This window comes from Hordeum vulgare, chromosome 7H (genome assembly GCF_904849725.1).
Source record: "Hordeum vulgare subsp. vulgare chromosome 7H, MorexV3_pseudomolecules_assembly, whole genome shotgun sequence".
Classification (NCBI taxonomy): domain Eukaryota; kingdom Viridiplantae; phylum Streptophyta; class Magnoliopsida; order Poales; family Poaceae; genus Hordeum; species Hordeum vulgare.
The window spans coordinates 12,729,063-12,734,779 of record NC_058524.1 but is presented as its reverse complement, the minus strand read 5'-3'; positions in this window follow the sequence as shown (position 1 = coordinate 12,734,779).

Here is a 5,717-nt window from a genome sequence, read left to right as displayed (position 1 = left end):
GCTGAGCTCGACGACGACTGATCTCCATAAGGCTCGTGCGGCCGCTGTCCGGGACGAGAGGCATGGGGACTTGCTCTGAGATTGAGGTGCCATCCATCCGACAGGTGCATGCCGAGCCAAGACAGCCGGGTGGCGGTATCCTAGTAGCGCTGGCACGTCTCCACGCTAACATAGATCCACTGCCATGGCGTAGCGAGCGGCGAAATGGCGAAGGGCGCCACATTCCTCCTCGGCCCCGATTAGCCAGATGATGACCCGACATCATGGTCTGGCTTCCCTGGCTTCCTCGGGATACACTTCCACACCAATGTGGCTGGCGGGCGGTGTTGGCTAGGGTTTGTCGGGTGTCCCACGCACATGGATTAGACGAGGCCGGTGGGAGATTGTTGACGGTCTGATGAGGACGACGAGCGGCATCAGTTCGTGTTCGCCTTAATGGAAATCAGGCCCAAAATTACGTCAAAAATGCGTTCAGACGGATCGCTCCCGCATTAGGCCATGCTTGGACCCAAACCGAAAAAAATGGTTGGAGTTTTTTTTCCAGGGAAATTCAATGCTTATATTATATTTAACCAAGGTTGTACAAAAGATGTGCTAAAAAAAATTATACTCCAGATTATGTGTACGGAGGCGCGGGTGATGCGTGTGATAAAGCCGGAGGGCAAACGAATTCCAGCTGGCATTCGTATCGCCGTCTATTTAAGTGCGCTCCCACAGCTGCACTGCCGTCGCCATACGTCTCATCCTTTTCACTTCTCCTCCTCTCTCACTCCACCTCGCCAAAACCCACCAAATCTGACCCGCAGACACAGATCACCGCGGCGGTCGGCGGGGACCTCCGCAGTCCGGCAGGTGAGCCCCGAATGCAGATCCGCTCCCTCCCTCCCTCCCTCCCTCCTCCCTCCTCGGCTCCTCCCTCCTCCCTCCCCCGTCGCTGCGACCCGGCTGGGTGGCCGTGGCCGATTTTGTGGTGCGCCACTGTTTCGTGCTTTGGTCGATCCATTTGTCGCATCTACATGCGCGCGGCGAGATCGGATTTAGTACTAGTGTCGTGCGGCGTTGCCGATTTCATTCGATTCGCGCTGTGATTCTTTTTGCAAGCGGCGCGGTGGCTTGGGCGTGCGCGCGCCGGTGGACTAATCGGCGACGTGGAGACGCGGGGGCGCGCGGATCCATCGCGCCTCCTCTCCACGGGCGCCGCAGAGTTGCTCTTGATAGTTGATTCGTGCTTGTTGCCGCTGCCAGGCCTTGTCATCTCGGCGCCGCATGCTACTGGTAAAACCCGTTTCGCTTCTCTGCTTCGCCGCGCCGCCATACGCTTGGTTCTCGAGGCGCTTGAGCAAGATGTACATCCTACCGCGCGCTTAGTAATTACTAGAGGTCAACGCCGGCCATCGTGTCTCATGAACAGTTGTGATTTGTTTTCCTTGGTTCCTTTCCTGCGCTGTGTCCCTTTTTTTGCTTCCGTTTACTTGCTTCCGTTTACAGGCAAGCAACTCCGGTGTCCACTGTTTCAATTTAGTGTAATTGATTAATGCGACTTGATTTCAATTCATCTCGTTTCCTGCTACTCCAGTACGTACGTACGCTACTCCTAGATACGTAGATCCCGCCTATTTGCCTTCTGGAGTGGAAATGCACTTTGACATGTAGAAATTGATGATGCTCAGGTGTTCCATATGTGCTGCCTGGCTCATGATTGCTAGTGTACCTATGTAGTACTAGTTTCCAGATCTTCGGCGGGGTTAGCAGTTCTGTATACCCTTGTCCATTCCCTTTTCTTTCTTTCTTTCTTTCTTTTTCCCTTATGATCTCATGTTATAATGTACGTGCAACTGTGATGTCAGGACATGAAACCCGTAATAGCTGTCGTTTGGAATCTTGGGGAACCGTTCATTCATCGGGTGATCAAAGAATTGTACCAGAGGATCGGCAAGGAGATTCTCAAGGGCAAAAGGAGGCTGCGATTCCGCTGCGGGACGGTACGCTACGCCCTGGCCGGCCCGCTGCCAAACTAAGCTCGCGGCATCTAGACGCCCCCGAGCCTCCTGGACGCGATGATGGCCAGGGCGCCCCCTCGACTTGGCCCGGTACTCGTGTGCACTCCCACGTTCGAGACGGTGCCACCTCCTCTGGTCATCGTCAAGCCCACACCACCCGCCGTTGAGCACATCGAGGACATCACCACCACCGACACCGACGGTCACTGGGCAGACCTCCTCCTCTTCCTCGCCGGCGCCGCTTTTCTGGTGTTCATCGCCCACAAGTTGCACCAGCACCGCCTCGCCAACGGCACCCCGGTCGACGACTCCGACGACAACAATTCCCCGACCCCGGCTGACTCGACCCCGATCGCGACCGACTTGACGGCTGCCCCGGTTGACGACTCCGACAACAACGATTCCCCGACCCCGGCTGACTCGACCCCGATCGCGACCGACTCGACGGCTGCCCCCGTCACTCCGACCGAGTCCGACAAGTCAGATCTTTGGTTCGTATACTTGGCCGTTTTCATGGTTCTCTCGATCGTTTAGTTTGTCTCCCACCAACTCCTACTCGGTAAGTATTACCTGGACAAAAGTTATGTGTGCCGTCAATATGTGGAGCTTCTACTCTGTAACTATTACCTGGACAAAAGTTATGAGTGCCGCCAATGTGTGGAGCTTCTATTCTGTAACTATTACCTGGACAAAAGTTATGTGAATGTGTGGAGCTTCTACTCTGTAACTATTACCTGGACCATAATTATGTGTGTCCGCAATGTGTGGAGCTTCTACTCTGTAACTATTACCAGGACGAAAATTATCTGCTCATGTTCTCAAGTACTATAGCTGGGATATTTTCGCACAGTCATACTTATATTCGATTTGTTCTTTTGTGAGAATTTTGCACTAGTGGTAGCTAAACGAGAGTTAGTTTTCGATATTCTACAATCGAGAACCACGTATGCGATACCAAAAGGCACTTATATTACGCGATGGGGTAAGCTGGCTCACGTTTGCAAAGAAATGCGACTGGTGGTCCATCCCCTCCACGCCGCTCGGTGCGTGCGCGCATACGTACGTACTACAGTACATTGCATGGCTCGGTCGGACGGGGGTTGGGTCGACGAATCCGGTCGTGGCTCCGTTCGTCTGAGCTCCCAAGGTCTCGTTCGCGCGCCTACCTTACCTTACCTTTGGCAGTAATTAAAAACAAGCAGAAGCAGACAGAAACCCTCAAAACGTGTGCTACCATGCATGTCAATTGATTGGCAATGTACGTGTGCTACCATGCACATGCCAAGAAAAAAAAGGACGTACGCGTCTTTCTAACTTTTTTTTCTAGAGCACCTAACCCGTCTCAAACGGCCGGAGATGTCTTCTTGTCATTGACCGGTCATTAAAAAAAATCCAACCGGACCTCTTAGATCGCGGACAAACGCCCGGACCGACTCTCATCTCTCATATCCAACCCAAATTTATGATATATACGAGGCGGTCCAGGCGCTTCTGTACGGCCCACCACTGGCCCACCCTGACCCCAGAAAATCACCTCCGGAGCAAACTTAGGCTCACTGCGCTCCGCTCCGCTCCCCGACGCACCCCTTTTCCCAACCCGTCCAATCCCGAGCGTCGATGACCATGTCAAGCACCAACAGCCACTCCGACGTCAGCTCGGGAGACGACGACGAGTTGGCGCTCTGTATCGTGCTGGAGCGCTCAAGGGTCGATACGGGCAACATGTTCGGTTCAAGTGCGATGTCACATGTCGCCCATCGCTACAGTGTCGACGCCGATGCCGACCCTTCCCGCCGCGTGCGGATCTGCGAGGTCAGACTGATCTTGAGATGATAAAGTCAACACAGGCACCTCATAGTTAACGAGTATGTTGAAAATGCAAACACATCTGCAAAAGTCTAAGACTTGAAGCCTGGTGAGTTGGTTCCACAATAACAAACCTAACCATCTGAGCTACGCTTGGTTCACCGTGTGACACATTCATATTGTACCGCCTTTGTAGAATGGGACATAGTTGATGCCTAACCGCTCGCTCCATGGATCTAGCACCACGATACACCGTCGCCGCCGCTCGCCGTCCATGCTCGTTGCACGGATTGCACGGCCAACGACCACCAGTAAAACAACATTGAATGGATGTAGCAAAATACATCGCCGGTAGTAGCAAAAAAACACCAAAGGTTGTAGCAAAAAAAAGGTAATCGCCGTCGCGGGTCGCAGCTCTGTTACCATGCATGTAGCAAAACCCCTCGCCGGAAGTAGCAAAAGCCAATGACAGTTGCAACAAAAATGTCATCGTCGTTCGCGGGGTTACAACTCCGCTGTGATGGATGTAATAAAATCGTTTACTGATGGCAGCAAATCTGACGGCAGTTGTAGCAAATAAGTCGACACCGTCGCGGGTTGCAACTCCACCGTGATGGATGTAGCAAAAAACATGAGCTGTAGTAGACAAAACAGACAACGATTGTAGCCAATTGCGATGCCGGTTGAAGCATATAGCAAAATAATGACGTCGGTTAATTCCCTGGAGCAGCGCCGCCACGTCCTCGCCGCCCCGCGGTCACCACTCTCCCTGACACTGGTTGCAGCTTCCCTTGACATTGGTTGAAGCTCCTAAGCTTGTCGCCTCCATGTCGGCTATGGGGTCGCATACCTCACGGTCACCGACCACAGCGTTCAGAGGCTGCTGGTCAACGGTGGGGCGATGGGCGAGGGCATGCGAGCTCATCGGGCGGGTGGTGGTTCGCAGGAGAGTGAGAAAAAAAAAGAAGAACTGGGAAAGGGCCGCACGTTTTGCTTTGATCCAATCCAACTATGTCAAGGGAAAGGATGGAAAAGTTTTCCTTGATGTGTTGTCCTGCTGCATAAACCAGCAAGGAACACCAACTACCGGAAGAAAATCTGACCCGCCCAGAAAGCGTAAAGTTTAGACGATGAGTCGCATTTAATCATCGATCGAGCAAGAGCTGTCTTTTACTCCAGCATGGTTGAGCAAATACTTCCTCTCTTTTCGGTTTATAGGGCTTAAATAAAAAATAATACGTAGAGTAGTACAATAAATAATAGTAGCAACGGCAGAGGATTTTTCGATTCAAAAGAAAACGATACGTAGACACCTGGCAGGCCACACGTGTTGACGGCGGGCATGTGGACCATGGATGTACTAGTCCCAGGAGTCCAGCATTGTAAACCTAAAAAAATAGGAGTCCAGCATGCACGTACGACGGCGAGCCGCAGTCCGAACCCGCCAGTGCGTAATCACATGGTCTGTCCTACGGAGTACTAATGACAGTTACGTGCGTCCTCTTTTGTAGTATTCAGATGGTGGCCGATCGGATGGAACGATCCACTCCACGATCCGCCCAGTTGCTGTCGGCCGATCGGACAAAGGAGAAGAAGATCCGGCCCCCTCTCTCTCTCTCCAGATCCAAATTCGGACGTGAAGGGTTGCATGGTCATTCTACGTTCATGAATATTCGTGCTGGCCTGTTCCAAAGGACCGATCGTTTGCATGCTTTTTGCAACTGTCTGTTATTATTAATTGCCAATCATTTGCTCGCTTCCGCAACCAACTGTTGTTTGGTTGTTTGTCAATAATGGCCAATCATACTTTCATAGTTATACTGTAGCTTTCAAAACCATCCTTTCATAGTTAGCATTAATGGTGAATCAATTTTCTATTTCGCTAATCTGACAAGGTAGTCCTTGTCATGC